The sequence below is a fragment of the Chinchilla lanigera genome, unplaced genomic scaffold (genome assembly GCF_000276665.1).
Source record: "Chinchilla lanigera isolate Chin_1 unplaced genomic scaffold, ChiLan1.0 scaffold00109, whole genome shotgun sequence".
In the NCBI taxonomy this organism is placed as follows: Eukaryota; Metazoa; Chordata; class Mammalia; order Rodentia; family Chinchillidae; genus Chinchilla; species Chinchilla lanigera.
Window position 1 is genome coordinate 4009019 of NW_004955510.1, and position 15387 is coordinate 4024405.

Genomic DNA, 15387 nt, shown 5'->3' on the forward strand with positions numbered 1-15387 from the left:
GATTGGGTCATTGAATTTGGGGGTTCTGAGTGTTTTCAGTTCTTCATATGTTCTAATAGAAGTCCTTTGTTTGAGGGACAACTGGCTAAAAGTTTTTCCAACGCTGTGGATTTTTTCACTCTGTTGGTGATTTCTTTTTATGTGAAAAGCTTTTTAGTAAGATGAGATTCTAGTTGTTGATTCTTTGAATTATATCCTGTTTAGTCTGTGTTTTGTTCATGAAGTCTCTGCCTATATCCATCTCTTCAAGATTTCTACCTACTTCTCTTCCAGTAGATTTAGTGATTCCATTTCAATATTTAGATCTTTTAGCCATTTTGATTTTAGTTTAGTGCATGGTGATAGACATGGGTCTAGTTTTAATCCTCAGCATCTGGAAAGCCAGTTTTTCTAGCACCATTTACTAATCTTTCTTCCAGTGAATATGTTTGACTTCTTTGTCAAAGATAAGGTGGCTGAGTGTGTTTGTAGTTGTGTCTGCATCTTCTAATCTGTTCCACTGATCCTATTTTTTGCCAGTAGCATGCTGTTGTTTAGTACAGTAGCTCTGCAGTATAATTTCAGATCAGGAACTGTGATACCACCTGACTTGCCTTTATTGCCCAGAATTGCTTTTGCTATTCTAGGTCTCTTCTGGTTCCAAGTGAATTTTAAGACTGTTTTCTCTAGATCTGTGAGGTAGGCTAAAGGTATTTTGATTGGGAGTGCATTAAATCTATATAACAATTTTGGGAGTACATCCACTTTCACTGTGTTGGTTCTTCCTATCCATGAGCAAGGAATATGTCTCCATTTTGTCATATCCTCTTTAATCTCCTTTTTCAGAGAACTGTAACTTCCAGTGTATAAATCTTTTACATCCTTTGTTAGATTGATTCCTAAGCATTTCATTTGTTGGATTCTATTGTGAAGGGTGTAGTTTCCCTAATTTCTCTCTTGGTGTATTTGTTGTTTTCCACAGTAATTTTTCTTTTACTGATGTGCAACATTGAAAGATGCTGCTTAATTTCTAAACATTTGGAAATTTTCTCATCTTTTCACTATAAATTTCTAGCTTATATCCATTCGAGTGAAGGAATATACCCTGAGATTTTAATTTCTAAAGCATTAGTGATACTTGCTATTAAGTCTGTACATGACTGATTTGGTAACTCTTCTATATGTACTTGAAAATAATGACCTATTTTGTAGTTTGAGCTGTAGTATTTATATTTGCTAATTAGTGAATATATTCTAAACATGTTCAACTGCTCTTATAACTGAATGTTTTCCCACTTCTGCTAGTTATAGAAATATATTAAAAATTTCACAATTTATTAATTGTAAATTTATTTATTTATTTTCAAGTTTTTCAATTCCTGAATCATGTATTTTGATGCTATCCCATTAGGTACATGCAAATTTACATTTTTTTCAATGTCACTGATTGTTGACTGGCTTAAGATTTTGAACTACTCTCCTTTGTCATTTATAATATGTTGGTCCTAAAGTTTATTCTTTTTGACATATTATAGAACTGCCATCTTTTAAAAATTATTTGTATGATATATTTTCTGTTTTAATCTTTTATTTACAACTTTCTGCATACTTGTATTCTAGGAGTATATTTTCTGCATACTTGTATTCTAGGTGTATATTTTCTGCATACTTGTATTCTAGGTGTATATTCTAGGTGTATATTCTAGGTGTATATGTAGGAAGCATATAATAGTTAATTTTTTATCTGTATGATGGATTTTACCTTTTACTAATTTTATCTTTTGCGGCACTGGATGAGACAGGATACTAGGGCATGGCAAAGCTGGCTGGTATAGTAGGCGTGGCCTATTAATTACAAAATTCCAGGACACATGGTCACATCAATTACCAAAACCCTGCCCATGGACTTCTCAGAGAGTGGGAGATGGCCTAGACCTGATGTCACTTGAGTGACAGTGACATGAAGCTTTTTGCCAATGCATTTTCTCTTGCATGGTGGTCTACCCTCATGCTGTAGGGTGTGCTTCTTTTCCTAATTTTACTTGGCTCAAATTCACTCCACAGAACCTGTTTTTTTTCCTGCCTTTAATAAATGTTAAACTTTGCTGCTGTTCAAGCTGGTCTTGATAAATTCCTTGTTCAGGACAGGAAAGAACCTGGAAACCACCTCTAGAAGGAGATGTCAGCACCCCAAAACCTGGTAATACAGGTCTTGAACCCTGTGCTCTGCACATGCTAAGGCAGCACTGTGTTACTGAGCTACATGCTCAGACCTTAGTTTGAGACAGGATCTCAATAAATTGTCCATACTGGCTTTGAATTTGTGGTCTTCTTGCCTTAGCTTAAGGAGTAGCTGGATTACAGGTGTGTGCCACCATGCCTAGTTACTCTTACCTTGACATTACAGCACTTAGTTTATAAATTTTCTATGTAAGTATAGATATATTCAGATTTATATCTATCATTTTACTGGTTCTTTTCCTGTTGATCTCACTTGTTTTTGTTTCCTCAAAGGACCCATTGTTTCTTCTCTTTTTGTTTGATAGTTTGTATAGCTTTAAAAAATAGTAACATTATTTATTGCAGTAGGCATCCTTAAATGTACTAAATTCCAACATAAATTCTTTCAAATCCAGTAATTCAAAGGTTTTGAATACTTAATCTCTTGCCTTTTATACTATTTTTTATGTATCTTAATTTCATGTACTCTTCAAACCCTAAATGACATCATCATTATTGTTTAATACAGTCAGTATTCATTTAGATCTGTTTGTGTGTTCCATTTATAACGTCCTTTCTCATGCTTTTCATTTCTTCCTGGAAATACATGATTTCATCTATAATTTTTTTTCTGCTTGAAGTAATATTTCATCTAATGCAGGTCTTTCAGATTTTTGATGATGTAAAAAAAGTCTTTGTTTTGAAAGACAAAAGACTTTTAAGATGGATATAAAATTCTTAATTGGCAGATATTTTCACATATATTTCATATATATATTTTCCTTTAGTAACATATATGGATCACTGTGAATATACAGCACTACATATGGGTGTGTTTATGTGCTTAATTTTCATTCACACCCTGTGTGTGTATGTATACCCACTATTCCCATCATTTCAGACATCCTCCTTCTTGACCTACTGGGCAGCAGCAGCCGCATTTCTCCTGGCTGATTAGGACCATATGCCAGTCTGTATAGTTAGTCTCCTTTACTGCTTGTTGGTTTGGTTGCATGTGGAGCTGAAAACTGCCTAGGGAGAGTTTCCACTTCCAGTGTGTCTGGTAGAAAATTTCTCCCTTGGTAATTATGAGCTTTAAACCAGCAGAGCTCCACATGGTGAGAATGGAAAGCACATATTGTGCATTCAGTAGCTGGGTAAACATCCATAGAGTGGGTTTTATGGACACTGGCTAACTGTGAAATGGACTAAGGAAGAAATTCTATCACTTATCTTCCCTAAACCCCAACTCTGACTGTTGAACTGCAGTGGCATTTTGGGTCCTTTGGGCCACCGTCCACTTAGAGTCAATGCCCAGTGATCCCTGACCAGGCTGGGCAGTCAGTTACCTTCTCCATGTACCATCAGCCTGATGTGCAGGTCCCACTGAGACCTGTGAAGGAGTTGGCAGTCTGTTCTGTGGCAGCGTCTTTGGGTTCTTTCATGTCTGTGAAGGAGATGAACACTGGGAATTCAGGGAAAGGCCAGGACTCTTCATGCTGCTGCCTCATGAGACCTAATCCCTAACCTTTGCTTTGTTTTATTTATTGGCTTACCGGTCAAATCAATGAAGGCTTTGGTATTCTGCCAATCTATTTCAGACCTAAGGACTCTGAGACTATTTGGCCACTGATAAATATCCTCATGGATCACAGCACTTTGGTGAAATCAGTTAACCCTGCTGCCCACTATCATGACCACACCTCCGTATGTCCTTGGGTAAGTGCCTCTACTTCACTTATTCCTTTTGAGTATGCTGTGTTCTCATATACTGGCCCCTAACCCAACCACACTGGAATTATTACAGACATCTAAGTTAGGTAGAAATATAGGCAGTCAGATTTGGCTGGGCCCTCGAGAAAGTCAGTGCAGAAAATGAGAACATATTACAACTGTGGCTGGAGGTGCTTTTGTTGAAGGCCAGGCCTCAAGATAAAGATGGAATGACCAGGTTTGCATACCTCCCCAGGAGGTATAAGCAATATACCATAATTGGTATCACCTGATGCAACAGAGTCTAGATAGACATCAGTCACCCAGGTGGGTGACTAGGACCTCCTGACTCATCTCTTCCAAAAAAGGTCCTTGTTCTTTCCAGATGCACTGACAATGTGACCTGCCTCCCTATTGGATCAATATTACCTAAGTGGCTATACTTGTAATCCTATTGATTGATCATAGTTCTGTCCCACATTGTACCCACCCTGTGAATCTATACCCACTTCATGATTTTGTACCCACCTCATGATTCTGCTCTATAAAACTTCATTTGAGAAGTGAGTGCATTGGTAACACAGTTTTGGTCCCTTTCTGCTTCTCAGGAGCTGTCTCTCTCAATAAATATTTCCTACTCAATCTTCATTGTTCCTCAGAACTCATTCTTAGATTTTGGGGAACTAGAACTCAGCATATCTAACATCTAACAGGGTGGAAGTTATAATATTTCCCCCACATCATTTGCAGATCTTATATCAGTATCACCTAGGAACTTGTTAGAAATGTAGATTCCCAGCCCCGCCTACCCAGACTACTGAATCAGAGACTCCCAGAGGAGGGAGGGTTTCAGCAATCTGTGGTTTAACCATCTCTCCAGGTGACTCTGATGCCCACCAGGTCTGAGAAAGACTGCTTCATCTGATCCTCCCCACTATAGTCAAAGAATCCATTTCAGTGGCGATGTCAAGCAATATGATCCTGGCAAGTCAAGAAGAGAGATTATAGACCTTTGATAGTGATGCTGGCACTCCTAACTAATATATTTCTCCATACCTCATTAAGTGTATTGCCTCAATGTCTCCTGGGAGACACATGTAAGAGTAGGTCACACTGAGAACGTTCCTATCTCCCCAGTCTTTCAATTGATCTCTCCAAGGAAGTTAAACCAAGGAAGTCTCAGGGCCTCCAGCTGATTTAAGATAGACCATCACTGAGTCCACCAGGGCCTCTTCCAGGTGTCCCACTTAAAGCCCTGGGTCAGAGTGTGCATATGCATAAAGTAATCTGGGGTCACATTTATTTTTCTTTCTCCCCAGCTTGGTTCCCTTACTTAGAATCCTTCTCTAAATAATTCCTAGGTATTTGCTGACATGAATGAGCAAAATACTACAATTCAGCGTGTTGTCTCCTTTTTCTATGTCATACTTACACACATTCCCCGAGTCATTCTGAGTTTGGATGGATCCTAGTTAGGGCTCTTGAAACAAGACAGAGTGGTGGGGGCTGGGTCTTGAGAAAGAGACTCCACTTATAATTATAATTCTCTTGCCCCAGATAAGATTGTGAAAGGGCCTCTAAACCAGGCAGAGCCAGTGCTGTCAAAGCTGAGGAAACACAGCCAGTTAAGTTGCAAAGAAGAGTTCAGAAGGATTTGGAGTTCAAGGTATTTAGATTCATCGCATCCCAGTTATCACCCTAACTTTGCTGCGATGGTACTTAGGCTTTGAACCAAGAAATTCAGGAAACTATTGTTTACTTCACAAGTACCCCACTTTCAGAAAGGTGAAACAGAATGATATTTGCAAGTCTGGAGACAGCAGACATCATAATGAAAAGAACAGCTGTAAATAATACATAAGATGATCAAGTTAAAGAATGTGTATAGCAGTTATGCAAACAGTGGGAAAATATCCTTTCTTAAAATGTGCTTTCACACACTGGGCAATGTGGAAGGAAGAATTACAGCCTCCAAATTTGGCTACATCCTAATCCCTTGAATCTATCAGTATGTTATTTTACATGGCCAAAGAGTTTTGCAGATGTGACTTCATCCTCCATTATCCAGGTGGGTTGGAGCTGATGGTTCCTTAAGAGCAAAGAAGAGCAAATCTTTCCTGGGTGCAAAGAACTAGGGATGAGCAGTGGGAGAAGAAGCTGGCTTGCACTGGGGGAGTAGCCAAAGGCAAAGGTGATGTAATGATTGATACAATGTGCCAACTTGAGAAGTTTAGGAGTTTAACTAAGCAACTCAGCAGGGGGACAGGATACTCACTTGTAAAAATCCTCCTCTTGTGCAAGAGGAGGGCACAAAGATGGTGTGAGTGCTATACCTACCTGAGGGCAGATAGCCTGCATATAATATTAGGAAGGAAAAGTGGCTTGTTCTTCTTCCTCCCTTTGCTCTTATTCTTTTGCTGTCTTCCACCACCTTGAACTGTTGCCGCTCTGTCATGCCACCCTGCTTTGGAGCCAGCTGATTATGGAAACCTCTACAAACTGTGAGCTAAATAAACCTTTCATTCTTTAATGTTGAGTGTTGGGTATTTTGTCTCAGCAACAAGAGAAAAGTAACCAAGACAGAATTTGGTTCCAGAGAAGTGGGGTCCTTGCTGTGACTGTACCTGACCATGTGTTTCAAAAGCGTTTGGGAATGGCTTGTAGGAAGAGTTTAGAAACATTCAGGAAATGTTGCCTGAAAGAATAGAGCTGGAATGCCTTAGTCTGTTCTGTATAAGAGATTCTGGTCAGAGCTCAGAACACCAGAAAACCAGTAAAGACCAGGCTTGCGAGGTTTCTGCTGGGAAGAAGTACTGTATTGCTGCTGGACTCCAGACAATGTGTGTTATGGTTTAGCAAAAAGTTTTTCTGCATTTTCTCATGTCCAGAGACTGCCTGAAAGTGAGATTAAGGGTGGTGGACTATTCTGGCAGAAACAATTTCAAGGCAGTCTAATGTTGGAGCAGCAGCATGGCTATTGTTGGGGGCTTTTGGCCAAATTTATGCTGAGAATCAAAAGCAAAGAGCCCAGCAGGATGATTTACAGCATTATGGGTCTGACCGGAAAGGAAGCTCCAGTAAAGCTGTGGACTGCAAAGATAGAGCTGAGGGGATCTCCACTGCTGAGAGGGAACAGGAGAATATCAAAGATGGCCTGAGGGCATCACAAGAAGCAGCAAGTCTCTACCATTTGAAGCCTCAAAACTGCAAAAGTTAAAGACCTTGCTTTGAGGAGAAAGCTGCAGAGAACTATGTTCCAGAATGGAAGCAGTGGAACCATGTTCCAGAATGGGAGCACCCTAGAAAATTTGTTCCTTAGAACTGGATTCAGAGTGCTCAGCAATCTAAGCACTTGACCCCTTTGGCCAAGAGAGAGGGGAGCCTGGCTACTGTTACAGCTGGCAGCAGACCGTGGTATCATCTACATGGTGCTGGTTTTAGGCAGCTACAGAATGCAAGAGTTGTGGTGTTAAGAAGGTTTCCACCTGGATTTCAGAAGGCCTGGGAGGCCAGGAAGTGTTCCCCTGCAAGGTCAATGTGTGAAGCTGTAAGGGTGAAGCCAAAGGTGCAGTGCAGACCCCAGGAGTTTAGAAAAGCCAGAAACATGGATTGTGTGTAGAAACCTGCAAGATGGGAGCAAAGCCAGCCAAAGAGAAAAGCTAAGGGAGCTACAACCGCTGGCAGTGCTACAGGGTGGAGCCACTCAAGCCTTTTGGAGCTTGTGACTTGTCACAGATTACCTCAGATGCTGCACATGGAAATATAGGATTTAATGTTTGCCCTGCTGGATTTTGGACTTGCTTTGGTTCTACTGCTTTGCTTTAACTTTTGGGATGAAGATGTTTATCTTGAGCATTGAATGTTGGAAGTGCTTAACTTTTCATTTGTACAAGGGCTTGCAGCTAAGAGTTTGCCTTACATCTTGGAGGAGACTTGGGACATGGGCTTTTCAACAATGTTGAAACTGTTAGGACTGTGGCAACTCTTAGAGATGCGTTCAAATGCCTTTTGCATAAAGGGATGTGCATGAGTCTTTGAAGGCCCAGAGGTGGAATGTTATGATTCTAATGTAGTATAATGTTGATAGACTTAGTACTGGTTCTTAAGGATTGTTAAACCTGTGTTATAATGTTCAAGCTCTGAAATGATAAGAATAAGCATGTATTTGTATCTGGAAACCGGTTTAAAGAAATGTGTCTGGTTGCTACGTTGACAAGGGGTGGATTGTAATGATTGATATATTATGTCAACTTGAGAGGTTTAGAAGTTTAACTAAGGGACTCAGCAGGGGGCATTACTTTGTAAATATCCTTATCCTATGAATGAAGAGAGCATTGAGATAGTTAGAGTACTACACCTGATCTGGGGTAGGGGTGTAGCCTGCTTACAGTATAAAGTCAGGAAAAGAAACTTGCCCCCCCTTTTGCTCTTGTTCCTTTTTCTGTCTTTTGCTGCCTTGAACTATTGCCCTTGTTCCATACCACTCTGCCTTGGAGCCAGCTGATTATGGGCTGAAAATTGTGAGCTAAATAAACCTTTCCATCCTTAACTTTGGGTATCAGGTATTTTGTCCCAGCAATGAGAGAAAAGTAACTAAGATAGGTGGCCTCCAGAAGTTGGAAGAGGCAAGGAAGCAGATTGTCCCCCAAAGCCTCCAAGAAGAACACAGTGTGACTGTCGCCTGGATTTTTGTCCCGTTGTGACACAGTTTGGGCTTCTCACCACCAGTACTCTAAGAGATAAGTTTATGCCCCTTAAGCCACCATGTCTGTGGGAGTTTGTTATGGTATTAGAAAACAAATACAGTGACAAAAGAGGGAAACCAATACAAAAAACAGGGAAAAATGGGAACAAAAAATTCATAGAAGTAACCAATTAACATTCAAAGAGATGCTTAATATCACTAATGAAAAAGAAAACATTAGTGATATTAAGCATCTCTTTGAATGGTGGCTTAAGGGACTTAAACTTAAGGGACATAAACTTATCACCAGATTGGTCTGGTGATTGTTAAAACAATTGAAAACAACTCCCCATGAGAGTGACAACATGCCTAAAAGTTGCTGGTGGGAGTGTAAATTTTTGTAGGTTTTGGGAAAGTAATAGGTGATACCTAATTACTATAAATAACATGAAAATTCTTAGACTTGGTAAATGCAATTTTGGCTATTTTTCTTACAGAAAGATAGAACCATTTTCTTCTGGAAGTGTACAAGGAAATTTATTGTGGTGCCAAAAAGCTAAAACTAATCTGCAGATTCATCTTAGAGATAGATAAATAAATGATGACCTATCCATAATGTGAAATATTAAGCATAAGGTGAAATTAACTAGATTTCTGCAGAGGTCTGGAAGGCTGTCCAAGGATGGTGTTGATGAAAAAGAAAATTGCAAGATAATGACTACAGTATGAATTCATCAAGATTACAAGTAATGCAGCAGAGCATGGAATAATGTTTGCATACATCTACTTATATACACCTATGCAGAGAGAAAGGTGTGGAAAGAGACACATCAAGAAGTTAAACTTGAGTCTCTCCAGATGTGGCATTTGGGGTGGAGAGGGTTGGGGAGAGAGAAAGAATGAGTGCTTTTTCTCATACAACTCTACAGTTCAGTTTTTGTAGTGAATGCAGAACACTACTGTGTTAAATATATCAAATGCAATATTAAGAAAGGTTAAAAATATTTCATTATTGAACAAATTCATTTGCTGGTGCTGATAAATGATGCTCAGCTGTTCCTGGAGGCCTTGCTACTGGCCAGCAGTCTGAGTTTGTCCACAGTGTACTTTCACACAGAAGAGCACCTTTATGCACCGTTTAAATACTGGGTGCAACTTTGTCCCTCTTTTATAAAACTGAAGGCATGATGGGAAAAATGAGAGTGTAGAGAAGTGTAGATTTTGTAAATTTAAAACAAATGAATCAAAGATGGAAAATTGTTAGGTGTGCCAAAAATCATAAATCTGTCACCCAAATCTGATGCTCACTGAGCTCCAGTCAATTGGTTGTTATTATTTTTAAAAAGTACAAAATTAAGAAAGAGATGTAAGCAGTTTTATCTTCTGACAGAAGTTAACTGTGGTTATGTTTTCCTCTCCAAGATGGAATCACCTCTAAAAACTCTTAAGACATGGAGTTCTAATCAAGATTTGTAGTGTTTACCAGAGAAACAGATATAAAATTATATACAAGCATTTACAAGATTGTCTTAAAATGGCCACCCTCAGAGTCGTATGAGGAACAGTGCAGAAGGTCTGTGAGCACACTGGGTACTGAAGGACCCAGTTGAAGGTCTGAAGCTCACTGCAGTGTCCTGTGCAAGCCCATATCAGGAGGCTGATGGTCTATGATGGAAGGCCCAAGAGTCTGCACTGAAAGCCCGGAGATGATGTCCAAGGTGACAGGGAAGACTGGAGCTCCTCCAAAGAAACAAAACAGAGCTGTCCTTCATTTCCCCTTTATACCATCTAGGTGATGAGCCACTCTAGGGTGGGTCCTCTACACCCTAGGGTGTGGAATTGCTGAGTTGATTTAGTTGCGCTTCTCTTACACAAGTAGACACAATCAATCAACTGTCACAATCCATCCCTTGTCAACTTGACAACCAGACACATTTCTTAAACCAGTCTCTGGATACAAAGACAAGCTCATAGTTATGCCTCATTTGTTATAACTATCTTCTGTACAAATGGAAACACACTAACTCCCTCCCCAGAATAGAAGGTAAGTTTTCTTTGGGAGATGCTTTCTTAACTTTTCATATCTTGAACAGTATAACACAAGTTTAACAATCCTTAAGAACCAGTATTACATTAGAACCATATTAGGAGACAAATAGTACAATTACAATCCTCGTTTCTGTAGTGGATAACAGGATTGTAGCTGGTATTTAGAACTATCTTCTTCTACTACCTATTCTGTATTCCCTCGGCCCTCAGCAAGTATCTCAGCTGTTCTTGGTTCTTTTCCTGGTGGGGTGACCCATACTTTCATTCTGGAAGGCTCTGGGCCATTTATCATTCTGCTTGAACTTGAATGTTATAGTTTTCCACTGATTTTAATAACAGGGCACACTAATACTAGGAGGCACCCTAAGGGATCTCCTGCACCCATGTATATTCTTCCCTTCCTCCCTTGTGGAGTAATAGTCTAATTTCTCCTTAGTTGTCTGGGTCAATCACCCTTGACAACACTATGACTCCCTTTGTATCTTGTTTCCTCAGAGACATGAGACCAAAATGACCAGGGGGAAGTCTTAGCTTTCAGTGCAGTGGTTTCATTGTTGTGCTTCCTGGTTGAAGAGCCTTGCCTCAGCCTTGCAAGCTATTGTCACATATCTGCTGCTGTAACTATGTCTTTGAAAGACAATTCCACCTTTCTATCAGTCTAGCCACTTATGGATGCTGAGGAATGTGGTAAGACCAGTGAATTCCATGAGTATGAGTCCATTTCCTCACTTCTTTGGCTGTGAAATGCACTTCTTGGTCAGAGGCAATGCTATGTGGAATTCCATGATGGTGGATAAGGCATTCTATGAGTTCATGGATGGCAGTTTTGGCAGAAGCATTACATGTGGGGAAGGTAAATCTATATTCAGAATAAGTATCTATGCCAGTAAACACAAAGTGCACTCCCTTTCATGAAGGAAGCCATCCAATATAATCAACCTTTCCTCAGGTTGATCACCTTGAGGAATGGTGCCATATAGGGGACTCAGTGTTGATCGCTGCTCTTGGCATATTGGGCATTCAGCAGTGACTATTGCCGGATAGCCTTGGTGAGTGGGAGTCTGTTTTGCTGAGCCCATGAATAACCTCCATCCTTGCCGCCATGGCCACTCTGTTCATGAGCCTGTTGGGCAATGACAGGGGTGGCTGAAGAAAGAGGTTGACCATTATCTACAGAATGGTTCACTTTATCCACTTGATTGTTAACATCCTCTTCTGCTGTGGTCATCTTTTGCTGAGAACTTAAATGGGAAACAAATATTTTTATATCCCTTGCCTATATTGAAAGGTCTATCCACATCCCTCTTCTCCAAATATTTTTATCACCAATTTCCTGGTTATGTTCCTTCCAAGTTCCTGCCCACACAGCCAGACCATTGGCTACATCCCATCAATCAGTATACAGTTGCATATGCGGCCATTTTCTTGCCAGGCAAAATGTCCTACCGAAGTTCTAGCCACTGTGACGAGTTCCTTACAGCACTGTCTTTTAGAGATGTCCTGGAAAGGGGCTATAATGTTACAACTGTCCACTTGCAAGTGGTGTCTACATAATGTGCAGCACTATCCATAAACTAGGCTCTAGTCTTCTCTTCCTCTGACAGCTGGTCATATGGTACACCCCATGAGGCCATAGGTGCATTCTGGGAAACAGAAGGGAATATAGCAAGAGAAGGAGCCATAGGCATCTGGGCAACTTCTTTATGTAACTTACTTGCACCCTCTGGAATGGTATACCTGCATATACCATTTCCATTTAATGATGGACTGTTGCTGTGCATGTCCAACCTTATGACTCAGTGAATCAGCTAATATCCAGGTCATGGTAGGCAACTCAGGTTGCATGGTAACCTGGTGTCCCACAGTCAAGCATTCACTTTCCCTAAAGCCCAGTAGTAGGCCAAGAGTTGTTTTTCAAAGAGAGAGCAGTTATTAATAGATGATGGCAGAACCTTGCTCCAAAGGCCTCTGCTACAGTTCACCTATGAGGGCCTGCCAGAGACTCTAAACAGCATCTCTACCTGCCACTGACACTTCAAGTACCACCGGATCTGACAGATAATATGGCAGAGCATCCTGCACAGGAGCCTGGACCTGTTACAGAGCGTTTTTCTTTTCTGGAAACCACTCAAAATGACTAGTCACTTGGTAAATGGGCCAGAGTAAGACATCTAAGTGAGGAATGTGTTGCCTCCAAAATCTAAATAGGTTGGCTACATGTTGTGTCTCTGTTTTGGTTGTAGGGGAAGACAGATGCAACAATTTGTCTTTTTCATTAGAGGGGATAGCTCTACATGCTCCACATATGGACTCCAGAAATTTCGTGTAGTAGAAGGACCTTGAATTTTCATTGGATTTATTTTCCATCCTCTGGCTCTCATATGCTTTAGTAAAAAATCCAGGGTAGTTGCTACCTCCTGCTTACTTGGCCCAAGCAGCATAACATCATCAATATAACGGACCAGTGTGATACCTTCTGGGAGAGAAAGGCAATCAAGATCCCTGTGAACTAAGTTATGATACAAGGCTGGTGAGTTAGTATAACCCTGAGGTAGGACAGTGAAGATATATTGCTGGTCTTGCCAGCTGAAAGCAAATTGTTTCTGATGGTCCTTATGGATAGGTATGGAGAAGAAGGCATTGGCCAAATCAACAGCTGTATATAAATTACCAGGAGATGTGTTGATCTGATTAAGCAGAAAACTACATCTGGTACAGCAGCTACAATCAGAGTTACCCCTTGATTCAATTTACGGTAATCTACCATCATTTCCCAAGACCCATCCATTATCTGCACAGGCCAAATGGGAGAATTAAATGGGGATGTGGTGGGGACCAACACCTCTGTATCCTTCAAGTCCTTAGTGATGGCACTAATCTCTGCAATCCCTCCAGGAATGTGATACTGTTTTTGGTTTACTATTTTACTAGGCAAAGGCAACTCTAATGGCTTCCATTTGGCCTTCTCAACCATAAAAGCCATTACACTACTTGTGAGGAAACCAATGTGAGGATTATGCAAAGTACTAAGTATATTTATACCACTGTGCATTCTTAAACAGAGGAAATGATTGCAGGATGGATTCGAGGACTGATTGGACCGACTGTGAATCAGATCTTTGTTGAAACTGCATCAATGACTTGACCTCCATAGGCCCCTACTCTTGCTTTAGGGCCACAATGGCATTTTAGATCTCCTGGGATCAGTGTCCAGTAGTCCCTGAAATGTTTGATCATTTCCGTCCTCCCAATGTACAGTCATTCAGACAAAAGGCATTAGGTCCCTTTGGGGAAGTACGGGAGAAAGGTCAACTGTGTAAAATTTTGGTTTATCAAGATCCTTTCCCAAAGGGACCTGGTCTCTCCTTCATCCAAGTGATACTGGATCTATAAACTGGCTTAGATATCAGAACTGGTTGAGCGGCCATGATTCCCTCTTACCATGATTTGGAGTTGGTTTCTGTCCATTTGCCCTTATGTTTTTTTGATTATATAAATCTAGTAAAACTCTTGTAGGTGTCCCATTTTTTCACTTTGGGGAACACTGTGGCTAATCAGCCAACACCATAGCTCTGCTCATGTCAGACTATTCTGGTCATTGTTTTGCTTCTGCTGTCCATTATGATAAGTACATGCACCCTGTCTCTGGTGATTAGGTGCTGCCACTTGACCTTTGCCACTCCAATATCCAATCAAACCCATTGTCCCTAAACTCCTGGGTGAGTCCCTGATGCTTTTGAGTGACAGACAAATTATAGTCAAACCACAGCAAAAGCTGAGGTTTACTTGTTGTCTATGGGTCCTGGGAGGACCAGAATGTGGGATAGAGGGGGGCAATGAAGGCACAGAATGAGGTCTTCCCTGGACCTTAGGGGAGCTCCCCTGAGGCAGGATTCTGACTGAGGAGCTTGTGAGGGTGTCATTTCTCAGATCAACTCAGAGGCCATGGTATCTGGGACCCATATTTCAAGGAGGTGTTTTCTACTTTGGCCTCAGAATGGGCACTGCTTCTGGCCCCACTTGGGGCTGCTTTCTTTAATCCTTCAAGGTGTCCCTCATTCCCAAACCTCATGCAGTTTCCTCACACATGCACGTACTGACCCGAGGTCTTCCAAGTGCTTGCAGTGACCCTCTGCTCACCTTTTGTGCAGTTCTGACCTCTCTGTCCTGCACCTTCTTTTTCCCTAGGTTCCCTGCACTTCTGGGCTCCTTGTTCTGCACCACAGCCATGGAGCCCTTGTGAGGCAGAAGGGCAGTTTTTCCATGGTTCTCGTCTTCATCCTTCAGCACCAGATTCCAGGACATTGAACGCTCTTGTTTCATATGTTTCACCTGTGTTTTGGTTGTTTTAAGTGGGAGGATAAATGTTGCATCTGTTCCAGAAGTAGAAGAAAGTGTGTTTGAACTTGAGCAAAGCTAGCCAGGTGTGTGCCTCATCCTTATCATGCTTCAATGCACAGAGGACACATAGACACCCTCTTAGCCCACTCACATCTGCCTCTTACGTCTCAGGCCACAGGTCATCTCCTCAGGCCTCTCCTGGCCTCTGGAATTTGAGTTTGGTCTCCCTCTGCTTTTCCTCAGAGTTCTGTGTGGGCTGTGTGACCCTCATGGGATCTTGTCAGCATTTCTTTCACCTGAGCTTCTAGGCTCAGGACCTCCCTTCGTGTTTGCACAGGGAGGGAGCTTGGTGAGGACTCTGTAAGCACAGGCCCAGTGAGTGATTAAGACACAGCTCCTCT

At 41.2% G+C, this 15387-nt stretch overlaps 1 pseudogene; it reads right to left on the reverse strand.

Moving 5' to 3' along the window:
- Positions 1–11179: 11179 nt before the first annotated feature.
- LOC106146974 lies at positions 11180–13882 on the reverse strand (annotated as a pseudogene).
- Between the last annotated feature and the right edge of the window lie 1505 nt (positions 13883–15387).